Source organism: Crocuta crocuta, unplaced genomic scaffold, assembly GCF_008692635.1.
Source record: "Crocuta crocuta isolate KB4526 unplaced genomic scaffold, BGI_CrCroc_1.0 scaffold20, whole genome shotgun sequence".
Lineage (NCBI taxonomy): Eukaryota > Metazoa > Chordata > Mammalia > Carnivora > Hyaenidae > Crocuta > Crocuta crocuta.
The window spans coordinates 1,373,198-1,390,557 of NW_027527932.1; the positions used below are offsets into that span (position 1 = coordinate 1,373,198).

The following is a 17,360-nucleotide window of genomic DNA, read 5'->3' on the forward strand; positions in this document are numbered from 1 at the left end:
CATCTCAGAGGTGATTAAAAACTTGCATTCCTTTAAGTTTTGGAATGGTTTGAGCTCTAACAATATTTGAGTTTGGCAAGCTTTGGGTCTCCTTTGGGATGTTGCAGCAAAAGTGAAGTGGATGATGCATCTGCTTTTACAGAAGAGAAAGGTCTCTGCCTTTTATTGTAGCATGTGTACTAGAATTTCTTCTTCACTAAAAATCCATGGAAAATGAGAAAAGCATTTTATGGAATTCCTTTTGTAAATGCATGTAAAATATCTATGGAAATTTTGTTCATCTTACAGGGTTAGTACCGGTCAACATTTTGGAAGTGGCAGTGTTTCCCTTGGTGACAACCCTTCACCCAAAAGCAACACTCACAGAGGGTCCTGCTGATGACGGCCTACGGGGGTTCCGACTGCTCTTTGTGCAGCATGGTGTGTGGTTCTTTCATCTTAATTTTCTCGTTTAATCAGTCAACAAATGTTTATTGAGCAACTGTTATGGGCCAGGGATACAGTAGAGAATAAAGCAGACATATTCTCTTTCCTGGTAAAGCGTATAATCCAACAGGGAAGATAAATACTAAATGATTAGACTTAGTTAAACATAAATTATAGATATCACATTATTTTAGCTTTAAAACCGTGAGTATGTACATCTAAAAAATAATCTCACATTGTCTTACCTGGGCTTCTGAGTATATTGTCTGTGATACAGGCAACAAACAGGTGGTTGGCTTAGATGCAAAAGACCAGTCACTTCCCAGTTATATGAGTGGCTCTGCTATGCTCGCCTCACCCTGGGGGCGGGGGGGAAGCCTTAGCAGGACGCGCTCTGCCAAGTGAGAATGCTGGTTAAGGTTTTTTTTTATAAAGAATATTTTTGGGAATTGTTTCCATTGAGATGGTGTAATGGAGAGTGGGGAAGAAGGAAGAAGACTAAGTATGAAGATATTTAATTTTAGAGCCTCAACCCAAATACCCTAAAAGCAGATGGACTCGAGGAAACACCAGGCAGAGCCAAACAAATGTTCATTGGACAAGCAACTACAGCCCAGGAGAAGAGGAGGCTCAAATGTCCCCATTAGTAGGGCTTTTTCTTTCATTATACCTAAAGGACTCTCCTCTGGTCTCAGAGGGGACCACAGGGGACTTTGAGAAGCAATGAGTGTTTGAGTAGCCTCCCCCCCAGATGTACCTGGGGACCTACAGGTCGAATATAATAGTTTAGAATTGAGATCAACCTACAGTTTAGCTTGGGCCGCCTTTGAAAAGCAAAATAACCAGTTACCCAACAAAGTTGGGCAGAGTGCAGAGTGCCTAGGGAGAAGCTCAGAAGACAAAGGGATAAATGGACATTGTTAAGTCCTAGGTCTACATCTGGATTAATACTTCCTTTACATAGTGCCCTATACCACCTCTTTCTTTGCACAAGACCCTGGTTGTATAGAGTGTTAAAAAGAAAACCACAGGCTCAAAATGGAGTCACTTATGCTAGGCTAAGTGACCAAACTGGGGCTTAATACCTAACCTAATTGCAGATTCAATCTGCAGAAATATATTCTTAATCGGTCGCTCAGGAATTTTCTGGTCAGCATCAATGAGTAATCTGTTGCATGAGCCTTTCCATTCCTCAAAGGAAGATAAGGTCATCTACCTAATAAGACCCCCCAGTCCTTCCCCCCAAGGGAAAGTGACCTTGCCTGGACCAATCCTTTATTTTCTTTTACTAGTAACTTCCTTGCACCGTCCTCCTTCCCATAAAATCTTCGATTTTGTACAACTCCTTGGCATATCTCTTCGTTTGCTAGATAGGGTGCTGTTGGATTCATGAATCCTTGAATAGAGCCAATTAGATCTTAAAATTTACTCACTTGAATTTTTGTTCTTTAGCAAGGGCCAAACAGAACAACTCATCCAAAAAGGACTTCTCGTGTTCATCCTAAAATAATACTAATTTTGCTCAAATCCTAATCATTGCACAATGCTTAACCAGAAGTTTTAAGATAAGTTAAGCCTGTCCCAAACCCTGGTATTGAAAAAGTTACCAAGAAACCTTTGACCCTTTGATAACATTGGCTCCTTTAAATCATTAATAATCAGTCGATACTTGCCTATTTCTTTGTGAGGAGGATCAGTACTTTTTTTTTTTTTAGTTTTTTATTTATTTATTTTTGAGACAGAGAGAGACAGTATGAGCAGAAAAGGGACAGAGAGAGAGGGAGACCCAGAATCTGAAACAGGCTCTGAGCTGCCAGTATAGAACCCAATGTGGGACTCGAACCCACAAACTGTGAGATCATGACCTGGGCCAGAGTCGGATGCTTAACCGACTGAGCCACCCGGGCGCCTTGAGGATCAGTACTTTTGACATGGGATTTGTCAGTTTGTATTTCATATTATGATTTGACTCAAAGACATTATATTATGATGTAGTGGTTAAGGGCATGGTCCTCAGAGAAGACTGATTGGGCTCACTATTTCTCAGCTGTGTGATCTTGGAAAAATTGGTTAACCTCTGTTTTTTAATTCCCTCATTTGTACGATGGGAATAGTTATAGTACTATGGTATAGGGTTATTTTGAAGACTGAATGAAAGTGTGTGTGTGTGGGGGGGGTGTGTGTGCTTGTGCAGAGGTGCACATGCGTGCTCAGGTCATGATCTCATGGCTCCCGAGTTTGAACCCCACGTCGGGCTACGTGCTGACAGCTCAGAGCCTGGAGCGTGTTTCAGATTCTGTGTCCCCCTCTCTCTCTGCCCCTCCCCTGTGCGATATCTCTCTCTCTCTCTCTCTCTGTCTCTCTCTCAGAAATAAATAAAAAACATTAAAAAAAAAAAACCAGCACTTGGCACATGGTCAGTCCCCCAAAGGGTTAATTAAATATTATCATTTGAATTGTTTAGAATAACTTTTCTGCTCTTTGGAACAGACATGACCCACCTTTAATATGGCTGGTAGCTGTGACTTCTGTCAGTTGCACTGATGGGAGAGGTGTGGACGCGTGGATGAATCTTTCCCTAAGGACCATTTGTCTGGCTTGTAATAGAGTAAATGTAACTTTGGGGTCTCTTGAAGGACCCACCTAGGCTACATCATCATAAAAACACTTATGTGTCAGGTACTTTATTTGCATCATTTCATTAAATCTTCACAGAGGGCTTCAAGAGAAAGTACTATAAAAGTTCCCCGCTTTACAAAAAGCTGAGGGAACTGAGGCATAGGGAGGTTAATGAAGAAAGTGCACAAGGGCAAACAGCTAGTAAGAAGTGGTAAATGAGTTTTTAAGCCAAGCCTGTCTGATTCCAAAGACTGTTCTTAACAGTGATGCTGAGCTGCCTTGACCTCTTCTGAGCAAGCCCTCATCCTGAAATATGAGAGAATACCTTCTCTGGGACTCTAGGAAGCCAATAGCAAGGCCTCCACTTGCAAACAAAATGCATACAATGTCATAAAAAGAACTTGTGCCATTTGATGGAGGAGAATCATAAAGTGAGCACATGCAGGGACTAGAGATAATTCCTCAGGTAACTTCAAAAATTAAGTCCTTGGGGCACCTGGGTGGCTCAGTTGGCTTAGCGTCCAGTGTAGCCAACTTCGGTTCAGGTCATGATCTCATGGTTCATGAGTTCGAGCCCCACATTGGGCTCTCTGCTGTCAGCACAGAGCTTGCTTCAGATCCTCTGTCTCCCTCTCTCTCTGCCTCTCTCTTGCTCTCTCTCTCTCTCAAAAATAAATAAACAGGAAAAAAATTAAATCCTGAAATGGTATGCAACGTATTTCAGTAATCCCATTCCTTCAAGGAGTCCTCAAGATCACTTGCTTCCGGGCCTGGGGGTGGCCTGCCACAGGACTGTCTGGGTCTGCTGCGGCTTGGGATTCCCTTCTGGGCTCCTCCGGCAGTGCTCATTCACTCTGTGCTCAGCTGGTCCCTTCCAGCTGTTGCCACACAATTCTCAAGTCAGTGTCTTATGAGAGCTCAGGAATTCTCTTTGAGCAGGGCACTTATTAGTGATAGTTTCTAGTGCTGCTGTGATGAATTTTCACAGACTCAATAGCTTAAACAGATAAATTGATTATCTGTAGTTCCAGAGGTTAGAATTTCCAACCTGGGCCTCCCCTGGGCTAAAATCAGGGTGTTGGAAGAATGCATTCAGTTCTCAAGCCTCTAGGGGCAAAACCTGTTTGCATGTGTTTTCAGTGTCCTTGGCCGTGGCCTCCTCCCTGTGTCTTCAGAGCCAGCAGTGGCCTGTGGAGCCTTCCTCGTACAGCCTCTCTCTGCAGCTGTTGCTCCACGTGTCTCTGGCCGTGGCAGGAATGACACTCTGCTTGGAGGATTTGTGGGATTACATTGGGCCTGCCTGGATAATCCGGGACCATTTCCCGAGTGTAACGTCCTTAACTTTAATCACACCTGCAAGTGACCTGTGCCATGCAAGGTGCCACATTCCCAGGTCCTGGGGACTAGAGGACGTGGGCGTCTTTGGGAGGTCATTCTGCCTACTACAGGAACGAAACTGAAACTGGGGCGTTTGGCGTCATCAGTTTAGATGCGAAAAATGTCACCCCGTAGTGGTTTCCCCATTGCTACCCCTGAACCCCCCCACCTGCCTTTTCAGCCAGAGATCCTGGGTGAGGTGAAGCTGGGAAGGGGCCCCCCTGTGATAAGGCCATGAACACCAGGAATTTGATCCAGGAAGTCAGCCTCGGTTAATACACATGTATTCTATTCAGAGAGAGAGAGAGTGTGTGTGCATGCAAGCAGGGAAGGGGCAGAGAGAGGGAGAGAATCTTAAGCAGGTTCCATGCTCAGTGCGGAGCCTGCTGTGGGGCTGTGTCTCATGACGCTGAGATTATGACCTGAGCCAGAACCAAGAGTTGGGTGTTTCACCAACTGAACAACCCAAGCACCCCAGCCTCAGTCAATATTGCCTTGCAGGGAGGAAAGTGGTCAGTCCTGTAAGAGTACTGTTCTAGGCGGCTGCTGCTCCCCACCGGCGGTGACTGGCCTGGCCTGGGCATCCATCCCACTTATTCAAGGCTGTGCCACAGACTGTGTGCTAGTATTGAAGTTGCCAAATACAAGGCTTGCTGCCAGAGCCATTCCTGCACTGGCCAGAACTGACGAGGCGGGGTGGGGAAGGGGTTTTTCCCTCGTCCGTGGGTGCCCCGTGCCCAAGCAGCGCCAGGTTCTCAATAATTTCCTTAAATGGAAAGGTCTTTTCCATCTGTACTCGGATCAGCAGGCTTAGCTGCTGCCTCCAGCACCTGGTGAGATCCCTTTGCCTGAGCCCTGACCTCAGGATGATCTTGAGGAGTATTGTTGACCTTACCTGCCTCCCAACACAGGTGACAGTTATGGTAACTTTGAAGCAGGAAGCAAAGGAGGTGAGGTTGTCACTTCCTTCCTATAGGCCCCCACCTGAAGCCTCCGGGCTCCTTAGCAAATTCAGCCACCCCATTTTGGGCAGTGTTTAAGCTTAGTCTCTCAGTGGGGTGAGGGTGAGGGAATTGGACCTTGATGCCAGCACAATGTCTATTAGTAATTCAAGGGCATTTTGGAGACGTCCAGGAATGTGAAGGCTCAGGGCAACTCCATGTGGCTACCATCAGAAACCAAAGAACAATAAGCAATTTCCAAATGGCAATTTTTTGAATAAAAAAATCTTTAAAATTCTTGGGGCGCCTGGGTGGCTTAGGCGGTTAAGCGTCCGGCTTTCANTTCCATTTCACTGGGCATCATGCCAGGGTAGCAGTCTTCAAACATTTTTGTTTCAGGACCCCAGTACACTCAGAAAAATGATTGAGTCTCCCAGTTTTGGTTGATGTGTGTTGGATCTATTGATAGTTTCCACATTAGAAATTTAAAAAATTATACATTAATTCATTAAAAAACATTAAATATTAATATAATTATTGCATTTTTATGAAAACTAGCTATATTGTACAAGACAAAAAAATTTGGGAGAAGAATCACTTTGTTTTACATTTTTGCCAGTTTCTTATGTTTGACTAGAAAAGAGTTGAGGTTTTTTTTTTTTTTTTTTATCTGCTTCTGCCTTCAGTCTGTTAGAATATCACAGTCTGGACCAGGTATCCTGGGATAATTTCAAATCCTATGTGCAGAAACGCTTTGGAGATGGTAAAGCACCATAAAAAATGGTAGGTGTTTGCTGTTTCTATACAAGGCTGCTAAAAGAGGGGGTAACAGGAAATTCCTTCTTTGAGGCTCATCACACCTCTTTGGTTCAACACAGGAGAACTCAGCCCACCCAGAGGTGAGGTGTTTGTTTCTTTTTACAGAGTTTCAGAAATAACATTCTTACAGAAACTTTCATGACAAAAGTCCACCAGATACCAAACAAGTAACTCTGACTCCATACCAGACAGACTGTAGTTCCAAGAATTCCAAGAATTCCCAGTTGGGAAAACTGACATGACTCCATACTATAAAAAAAGTTTTTACATACTTTTTTCCCTCCCAAATCCGTGTACCTTTGAGAACTAGGTGTTCTGAGACCCAGAAAGATTAATGGCAAAATTACCAAAATGTCACACAGTTCTGATAAGTGGTAAAACTGGGAATCCAGACCAGGTTTTCTGTTTCCAAATTCAGTAGCTTTATTCCATTGCATTACAATGCCTCTGGGTAGTTTATCTCATGCTTAGGGGGCTCTAAAGAAGAGGAAAGTAGGAAAGACATGTCTAATTTGGAGGGAAGAATATAGGGAAAAATTTTAACCATGGCGGCCGCACACACAGCTGAGGGAACTATTGCCTTCAGGGATTACTGTGTCTTGGGAGATGGGATGGGAAATTGTAGGGCACTAGATCGTCGGCAGTGGGGAGGGTAAGGATACCGGAGTCAGATTTTTCTCCTTCACAATTATAGCAAATTCTGTCTCTGATTTTAATATGGTTTCTTCAGCAATCCCTGACCAAGAAAAGAACCCAAAGATAGAAAATTAGCTCAACATTAGGTACTGTTATGTGAATGCCCCCAAATAGAGCTGAAGATGCTGTTCTTTCGCTGCAAGTGGCACCCAGAGATCTTGAGTGACTTATCCATCCAGCAACCAGCCAGGCCTACAATAGTGAAGGACAAGAAATGATTGCTCGTTGAGTTTTTTTCTCTCTCTTCCTATGGCTCTCTTTTGTCTTCCTAATCAACCCTCAGAAACAGGTATTTTGCTTTTCCAATTTGGAATAATCAGATAAATACTTCCCAGTCATTATCTTCGTTGACTTGTCTGTGGCAGAACATCATGTGAAAAGACTTCCTTTAGTTTCCCTTGAGTTCTCTGGTGCCTGTGGGCCTTAGCTCCTTCTTACCTCAGCTCCTTCTTACCTCTTTGATGAACCATCTCAGTCTGTTCTGCAGGCTTCTGCTCTTGGCTGGCACTTAAGTGATGATGTCACATGAGACCCTCTTTGTTTTCCCTGATTCACTTTTCCTACTCAATACATTTCATCTCTTGGCTTCTATATCCAACTATTTTTTTTAAATGTTTTATTTATTTCTGAGAGAGAAAGAAAGAGAGAGAGACAGCGTGAGCAGGGGAGAGGCAGAGAATGAAGGAGACACAGAAATCGCAGCAGGCTCCAGGCTCTGAGCTGTCAGCACAGAGCCCGACGTGGGGCTCAAACCCACGAATGTGAGATCATGACCTGAGCTTAAGTCGGACGCTTAACCGACTGAGCCACTCAGGCGCCCCTATATCCAACTATTTACCGATAATTTACAATGCTGTATCTTGGGACACCTGGCTGGCTCAGTGAGTTAAGGATCTGACTCTTGGCTTCTGCTTGGGTCATGATCTCACGTTTTTGAGTTTGAGCCCTGCATTGGGCACCACGCTGACAGCATGGAGCCTGCTTGGAACTCTTCCTCTCTCCCTCTCTCTCTGTCCCTCTCCTGCTTGTGCTCTTATTCTCTCAAAATAAAACAACTAAATAAAAAGCTTTATCTCATGTCCAGATTTTCTTTCTAGCTTCAAATCCATCTATCCATTTGCCTCTAGGGGGATCTACATGCTCTTAAAACCAAACATGTCCAAAATGGAACTTATTTTTACTGCTGTCTCTCAACTTATTTCTACTCCGGTGTTCTCCACCCAGAAAATGGTACTACCATTTATCTAATTGTATAAATCAGTGGCTTAGAGTTACACTGCACACTTCTCTCTCTTTCATCCTATAAAAAAAAAACTATTTTTCTCCTCTGTTCCCAATACTTCTGACACTAGATGTGTGAGAGTTTTTTTTCACACCATGTAATTCTCTAATTCTCAATGATACTAACAGAGTACCCTACAAATTCAACTCCATTCTGACACTATTATCTGAAGATAGTAAGATTATGGACTCCGTTTCATAAGACTTTCCATGCTTCAGATGCCAATCTCAAGTCTAGGTTGCTACCTGTACCTCTGGCTGATTGGCTATAAATTAGAGTTCCTAGGGGAGCCCGGGTGGTTCAGTTGGTTAAGCGTCTGACTCTATGTATGCATATATGTATTTATTTATTTATTTATTAAGTTTATTTACTTATTTTGAAAAGGGGAAGGGGCAGAGACTGACAGAATTCCGAACAGGCTGTGTCCTGAAGTGTGGAACCCAGTGCAGAGCTGACAGTGCAGAGCCTGCTTGGGATTCTCTCTGTCCTCCCTTCTGCCCACCCTGTCTGTCTGTCTGTCTGTCTGTCTCTCTCATGCATGTATGTGCTCTCTCATAAATAAGCATTAAGAAAATTAGGGTTCTTATGGGTGCCACCCTCACAGCACCTCCATATGTTCACTAACCCAGAAGCTCATCGAATCTTATTGTTCAAGAGTTTTCATAGAGCTTAATCTACAGCTCCTCCTTCCCAGCATTGGTGGGCAGGGCTCAAAGTTTCAATCCCCTTATCACTTGGTCTTTCTGGTGACCAGTCCCATCTTCAGTCTATCTAAATAGGCCCTAGCCTAAATCACTCATAAGCATAAGCCTGGTGTGCTCAGAAGGGGCTCCTTATGAATAACAAAAGACACTCCTGTCACTAAGGAAGTCCCAAGGGTTCTAAGAGTTCTGCCAGAAACTGAGCACAAAGACCAAATATGGTTTTTATTATATCGCACACCCCATATAGATAATCAATCACTAAGCTTAATTCTGGCATAATATTAACCTGGGATTATGGCAGTGATTTCCAGAATGGCGAGATGTAACTCTGAGACTCTGGTCTTCCTCTCACCAATCCATGCTCTGTAGCCTTGTCTTCTGAATGTGGACCTGATTGTGCTCCGTTACCTCCTAATATTCAGTGGGTCCTCATTCTTAGGGCATAAGAATGAGGACATAATGTGATTTTCCCACTTCTTTTCTTGCCACTCCATTTCCTTGCATTCTCCACACCCAACCATACTAAATTTCTTTTAACTCCTAAAATGAACTAACTGTGCCCTTTGTCTTGCTTCCTGATTTTACAAATGGAATTTACTCTCTTTTGGAACAGTTTCCCCCTTTCTCTACCTCTGTGCCTATCTAACTTAATCTTCAGATTAATCCGAAATACCAGTCCTCAGGAAGTCCTCAGCATCCCAAGGGAAGGCTAACTATTCCCTCTATGTACTTGCACAGCACACACAGCTTTACCTTGGCTCTTACCAGTGTGTTGCAATTGCCTATTTACCTGTGTCCCTGTCTGTGGTGTAAGTTCAGTTAAGGCAGGAACCATGATTACTTCATTCCAGGCTGTATCTCCAACATCTGGCATTATTTTTGAGATACATTATAAGTGACCTTGGGCAAATTTTTAAACCTCCTTTTGTCTTTCAGCTTATCAGACTGTAAAATGGGAATTGAAATAGTACCTATTTTACAGGGTTACTCTGCGCAATGTCTATTTATTTAGAGCTTAAAGTGGAATAGTACTCAGAGGCTGTCTCAGTATTCACGTTTGAACAAATTCTGTCATGTAACTTTGGAAACCTCCCACCGTGGCTCACAAAGTCACGTAGAAACAGCAGAGCCCAATGGTTAAACTATGGATTCTGAAGCCAGGTTGCCTGGTTCAAATGTGGGTTCTTCTGTTTACTGGCTGTGTGACCTTGGGTACGTTATGCCTTCAGTGCCTTCTGATTTACTCGCTATAAAATGGGGATAGAAGTTGTATCTATCTCATAGGGTTGTTGTGTCCCTGGCACATAGTAAGGATATTGTAAATTTTTAAATGAAGTACAAAATAGAGAAAAGGGGAGTGAAAGGATGCAGACATTTGGCACCATGTGATTATCAGTGACAGCTGATGTGGAATGACTTCTCCCTGGGTTATGGCTCCTGCTCAAACACCAAAGCCAGCATCAGTGGCTCATTTATTGGCTATCCACACCTGCCATTGAATAGTTTCCAGGACCCAAACTTTGTAAAGGAAAGCAGCCAGTTCTCTAGGGCAGTACAACGTCTGTGAAGTGGGTGCGTGGGTACTGATGACTTGCAGGTCAGGATTCACATAATTGCAACAATTTGCAAGGCTACTTAACGGCAGCAGGTGTAGGAGACGGGACAGGTTTGAAGGGGCCACGGCAGGGAGGCCTCCACAGATGTGAACTTTGTGCCTGGCTTGACAGGCTTCGGGATTATTTCTGACAGTGGGAAGATCAACTGCCCTTTCCTAAACTCTTGTCACACCGCGTCTGAAGGTAAATGCTGACATATTTGTGATAGCTCAGTGCATTTACCTTGGAAAGCACAAATGTTCATAATTAGCTCCCAATTATTCAACATGTGGCCTCTTTTCTGTTCTCCCTCCCGTCTAGCTTTTGACATTTTATGTATGAAGTAACTCATGCATAAGAAGACGTTAAATTAAATATGTCCCTCTTATTGTTCACTAATAGCTTTGGTGAAAGGATTTTAGGCCAGAAGACTAGAACCATTGGCCAGAAAAGAGTCTGAACTAGCCTAGTGTTTTGGGTTGACTTGTATGCTCCCCAAAAATATATGTTGGAGTCCTAACCCCCATTACTTCAGAATGTGATCTTATTTGGAGATAGGATCTTTACAGAGGTAATGAAATTAAAATGAGGTTATTAGGGGTGCCTGGGTGGCTCAGTTGGTTAAGAATCCAACTTTGGCTCAGGTCATGATCTCACGGTTCATGAGCCCTGGATCACGCTTTCTATCAGCGCAGAGCCTGCTTCAGGTCTTCTGTCTCGCTTCCCTCCGCCCCTCCCCTGCTTGTTCTCTCTCTCTCTTTCTCTCAAAAATAAACATAAAATAAAATAAGTTTAAAATAAATAATAAAATTAGGTTATTAGAATGGGCCCTCCTCCAATTACTGGTGTTCTTTAGGAAAAAAGGGGACATTTGGGCACAGAGATAGACATACATAGAGGGAATGTCACGTAAGGAGATATAGGGAGAAAAGAGCTGCATATAAGTCAAGTAGAGGAGCCTAGATCAGATCCTTCCCTCTCAGCCCTCAGAAAGAAGCAACCTTGGGAAAACCTGACCTTGAAACTGTAGCTTCCAGAACTATGAGACAGTATATTTCTGCTTTGTAAGCCACCAAAGTTTGGTGCTTTGTAACGGTAGCCCTAGGAAATTAATACTGGATTTAAATTCTTAGGTAAGTTCTGTATAAAAGGAACATATATATCTCTGTTGGGCCAAACATTTATGAAAGTTGTTTGACCACAGAACAATTTTGTCATATAACATATGGAGCATCTTTGGGAATTACAACCCATAGTGTTTTTGATGTTTTAGGAAAAAATCAAGGCTACTGTTCAAGGAGAAATCAGGATTACACACTGGGGTGGGAGGCAGAGTTCTTAGAATTTCCTTAGGATGGACATTATAGTCCTTAGTCTAAGGCAGATGACATCAGACTAGATAATTCTTTGCTGTGGGGGGCTATTCTGTCCATTATTGAATATTTAACAGTATCCTTAGACTCTACCAGTTAGATGCTAGTGGTAATAGTAGTAGTAGAGGTGGCTTACCTCCCACTCATGACAATCTAAGTGTGTTTAGGCATTGCCAAATGTCCCATTGGGGAGCAAAATTGCGCCTGGTTGAGAACCAGTAATCTAAGGTTATTTAAAAAGTTGGCAAACTGACACTTACTTTCCATATTAAAAGTACCAAGATAAAGAAGCGAGTATGAAGGTTGAAGTGTGTGTGTGTGTGTGTGTGTGTGTGTCTTGGGAAAGGATAAGGTAGAAAGGTAGGAACTTCCACGGAGTCATTTGCAAAGAGATGCAGAAAAGAGATACAAGACAAATCTAGGCCCCCTTTACTCTGAGATCTCTGTAAGTTTACTAGTATCTTAGTAACTTTCCCATTTTGGTTGATTTTGCTATTGATTGGGTATTTCTCATTATAGCAAGTGTTAGCAAAACTCTTATGACAAAAAGAATCTGTGTGTTTTAGGGAACAAAAGCTATGAAGGAAGGTACCCACATAAATAATCTAGACTTGGTAGAAGACATGAACCAAACCGAGCTCTTTTCTGCCTCAGAATCTTTGCATGGGGTACTCACCTACCTGGAATGTATTTATCTTAGGATCTTCTCAAACATTGCTTTCAAGGAGAGACTTTCCCTGACCCTTCTCTCTAAAATAATGCTCCCTACGGCATAAATTTATTTTCTTAGCCTCAGTGATTAACTTTATTCCAATCAAGGGACAAAGATTTTTTTTAATTTTATTTTATGTACTTTCCTAAAAATGCTTTCTTGTCTATTGTGTACATGGTAATTTCACCCATGTTACTAAAAAAGTGGGTATCGGAAAGTCATGTGTAAGATAAAGAAAATCTTAAAAAAATTTTTTTTAATGTTTTATTTATTTCTGAGAGAGAGACAGCATGAGCAGGGGAGGGTCAGAGAGAGAGGGAGACACAGAATCTGAAGCAGGCTCCAGGCTCTGAGCTGTCAGCAGAGAGCCCGATGTAGGGCTCGAACCCACGAACCGTGAGATCATGATCTGAGCCAAAGTCGGCCACTCAACCGAGCCACCCAGGTGCCCCAAAGAAAATCTTTTAAAACACATCTCAGGGAAAATACCAAGTGGGCCATTTAGTAATTTATTTATTGTTAATAGACTAATATTCAATTTCTGGTTTGAATCAAACCTGCACACATTTTGTCATTAGTGTGTTTTTCATAAATTAGCCATCAGGTATTAGGTATAAAACACTGTGTTTTTATAACTAGGCTGAGGGGTTTGTAAAAATGATATGTTTTCGTGTGTTTCATTTTGTATAACTTTCATAGTAGTTGCATTGAGTGTTTCAGTATAATGTGATTTACCACCACCTAATGATACCAGCACTTACCATTTCCAGTGAAGTGTTGAGCCCTTCCTTCTGTTTATGTCCTTTCCCTTTAACACTTTTAAATATCATTGTCTTGAGTATCAGATAGTGTTGTCATTTTTGCTTTAATACCAAATATAATTTAGAAAACTTGTGAGAATGGTAATCTATTCTGTTTGCCCATATTTCTGCTCTTTATGTTGTTTCTTCTTCCTTCCTGATGCCACAAGTTTCTTTCTTCTGTCATTTCCTTTCTGTTTGAAGAACCTGCTTTAGCCATTCTTTAAGGGTAGGTCTTCCAACAACAATTTTTTTTTTTTAGTTTTCTTTCATTTCAGAAGGTCTTTATTTACCTTTTATTCCTAAAGGATAGTTTTGCCAGATATAAAATTCATCATTGACAGTTCTTTTCCTTTTTCAGCTCTTGAAAAATGTTCTTCCTTCTTGCCTCCATGGTTTTAGATGAGAAATCTGAGAGATCTCTTGCCATTTAAGTTGGTGTGCTCTATAGGTAATATAATTTTTTGACTGCTTTTGATTTTTCTTTGGCTTCAATTTCCAGAAATTCAATTATGATGTGTCTTAGTATAGATTTCTTTGCGCTTCTCTTATTTAGGATCCACTCACCTTTTTGACTATGTGGATTTATTTATTTATTTACATTAATTACCATATTTGGGGATTTTTAGCCACTTTTTAAAAATGTTTTATTGGGGCGCCTGGGTGGCTTAGTTGGTTAAGCGTCCGACTTTCGCTTGGNAAAAATTTTTTTTAACGTTTATTATTTTTGAGAGAGAAAGAGACAGAGCATGAGTGGGGTGAGGATGACACAGAAACAGAAACACACTCCAGTCTCTGAGCTGTCAGCACAGAGCCCGACGTGGGACTTGAACCCACAAACTGCGAGGTCATGACCTAAGCTGAAGTCAGAGGCTTGCTTAGCTGACTGAGCCGACCAGGTGCCCCTTGGAATACTTTTTTAGCTACTCTCTTTATTGTCTCCTAGGACTCCAGTGACGCTAATATTGGATCTTTTGTTGTTGACCCTCAAGTTTCTGAGACTATTTGTTGTTTGTTTATTTTTTGGTCTATTTTCTCTCTATTGTTCATATTGGGTAATCTCTATTAATCTAGGCTCAAGTTCAGTGATTCTGTCCTGTTATCTCCACTTTGCTACTGAATCTATCCAGTCAGATTTTAAAATTTTGGTTATTGTATTTATTACTTCTATAATTTCCATTTCTTTCCCATTACTTCTAGTTCTTTGCTGAGATTTTATATTTTTTCATTTGTTTAAAGAGCATTTTTAATTGCTTACTGAGGCGTATTTAGGACGGCTCCTTTAAAATCTTTGTTGGTATTTCCCAACGTCTGATTTATCCAGGTGTTGCTGTCAGTTGATTGTCTTTTCTCATTCAAGTTGTGATTTTCTTGTTTCTTGGTCTGATGGTTTGTATCCTGGATATCTTGGTTATTACATCAGGAGACTCTGAATCTTATTTAATATTTTGTTTTAGCAGGTAGTCACCCTTTTTAGGTTTAGCGTGCAAGTCCTGGCCTACTTTTGTAGGCTGCGATTTCAGTGACAATCTAATTTTCGGAGCCTTTGTTGTACTATTTTGGTCTGATTGGTGCCCTTGTAGTTTTAACAGATCCCTGCTGGTGCTGCCTGAGTGGGTTGAAGGAGCTTCCCCGGGCTGCACGCATTCCCGGTAAAGACGAAGAGCACTTCCTGGGTTGAGCACTTGCGTCAGAATCCTGTCTCCTGACTACTTAGTATCATCCTTCAGAGAAGGCTGTCTTAGGCCCCGGGAGGAAGGAGAGTCCTTGCCATTTAATGCCAGGGTAGCTCCAGATTCTTCTTGCTGGTTCTGTAGGCTTGCTCAGCCCAGATATTCTATAGCACAACACCCTGTTTCCTTCATAGCACTTGCTGTCTGAAATTATATTTAGCTATTATTTTGCCTTTTCAGTGTCTGTTTCCCATACTAGAAATAGCTCAGTGAAAGGAGAGTTTTTATTTTTATTTTTAAAAAATTTATTGCTGTTTCCCAGAACTCAGACAAAATAGGTTCTTAATAAATATTTATTGAAGGAAAGAAGAAATCCTAAGAGGCAGAGAAGAGAACGACAACTGTAAGGAGGAGGGGAGCATACTGAATTCTTAAAATATATTGTCTGTCTGGACAGTAAGGCTGAGATTAAAAAAATATTTTTATTTTATTTTGTTTTTTTGAATAGGGAGTTGAATTTTTATTTTATTCATGTGTTGATTAGTTCAGCAAATATTTATTAGGTACCAAGCACAGTGCTGGGGATTTAAAGGTGAGAAAAGAAGTCTGTGCCCTCATGGGCACCACAGTCTATGTAGGAGCTGAAAGAGAAATGGCCATGCAGTGCGGGTTACGAAGGAGAAGTTCAAGTTGTGGGGCAGGTCTCATCAGGCTCCTGGGGGTGGGAGGGTCTCCAGCCTTTCGCATCCGCATAGCCCCATGTAACGGGGCCCTGGGAACTCCATAATCTTAGAACCCTCACCATCACTAATGCTGTTTGCACACTTTTTAGGTGCCAGGCACTCAGCCATTGTTTTCCAAGTCCTGGCTTCTCTCTCTCTCTCTCTGTCTCTCTCTCTCTCCCCCTCCCTTTTTAAAAGTAGGCTTCACGCTCGGCATAGAACAAAACATGGTGCTTGAACTCATGACGCTGAGATCAAGACCTGAGCTCAAGGGTCTTGACCTGAGCTCAAGAGTCGGATGCTTAACCGACCTAGCCACCCAGGTGTCCCTTTAAGCCCTGGCTTCTTTAGCCCCCACAACAGTCCTTCATCATGAGTTCTCTTATTGTTACTCCCCTATTTTATAAACAAGGAAACGAGGGCTCAGGGAGGTCACCTAACTGGTTAGGAGTGGAGCCCAGTGCCTGCTTCCAGGGTCCATGCCCTCACACCTCACCACCTCCCTGGTGGGGAGAGCTCATCTTCACCTCTCGTCAGCCTTGTGCACTTACGTCAGATTCCCCTGCCTCCCTGGTGCGCTGGTTGCCCGAGTTGCCTTTCTGCGGCTTCATTCGTACAGAAAGAGTGACATGAACAGGTTCTCCTGACCCAGCATGGTTTTGGTGGAAAACAAAATGCTGTTCATAGTCAATGCTAGGATTGCGAGGATCTTCTTCTTTAGGAACTGAGCCCTGGGTAAGGGTCCATGTGAATTGTCTAAGGTTCTTTACCCCACTAGTGTCCATGGACATAGAGTTAGTACTGGGTGTTCCCAACCTAATGGGCCGTTCATTTCACTGATGGCTGCTCTCTTCCTTCCTCAGGTTCTCAGGTTCATCACTGAGACAGACATTCCCAAAGAGGAATTTCATGATGTAGAGATTAATAAGGCAGACTCTGTAGCCACATAGCTGGGCTCAAAACCTGGCTCTGCCACTAACTGGTGACATGATCTTCTGTGGCCATGTGATTACACAGCTCATCTGTGGTGATGGTCCATGTGCTTCCTGTGCCACAGCTGGAAAGTGAAAGGACCACTCCAGTACTAATACAGAAATACCTATAGCTGCTGTTTATTGAGCACTTACCATGGGCCAGGCACTGGGCTAAGTACTTTATATCACTGTCTCATTTTATGTGCATCGGCGTCCTTTTATGGCATTTTTCAAAGGTAACAACCCAATATTTCCCATCTCACATGCTGCTCTTACAGGGTGGTAGTATCAGAGTGGTGAGGTGTATATTCCTTCTCCTTGAAATTGGGTGGACCTTTGTGACTTGCTTTGACCAACAGAGTACAGCAGAAGTGATACTATGTGACATCCAAAACTAGGTCATAAAAGTGCCATGTACTTACTTTGCTCTCTTGGGTCAACTTGTTCTTGAAACCCAGCCACTTCAGTGTGAGGAAAGGAAGCCCAGGTCACATGCAAAGGCCCTGTGTAGGGTATTGCAGCTGATATCCCAGATTACATCCCACCAAAATGCCAGCATTAATTCCCAGATTTGTGAATGAGGATGCCTCCAAGGTGATTCCAGCCCAGTTACTATCTGACTGCAATTGCATAAAAGACTTTGAGTG

The 17,360-nt window shown here is 42.5% G+C and overlaps 1 pseudogene; it reads right to left on the minus strand.

Moving 5' to 3' along the window:
* The window catches only part of LOC144221349 (ubiquitin-associated protein 1-like), a 31,041-nt pseudogene that overhangs the window by 11,472 nt on the left and 2,209 nt on the right, over positions 1 to 17,360 (minus strand).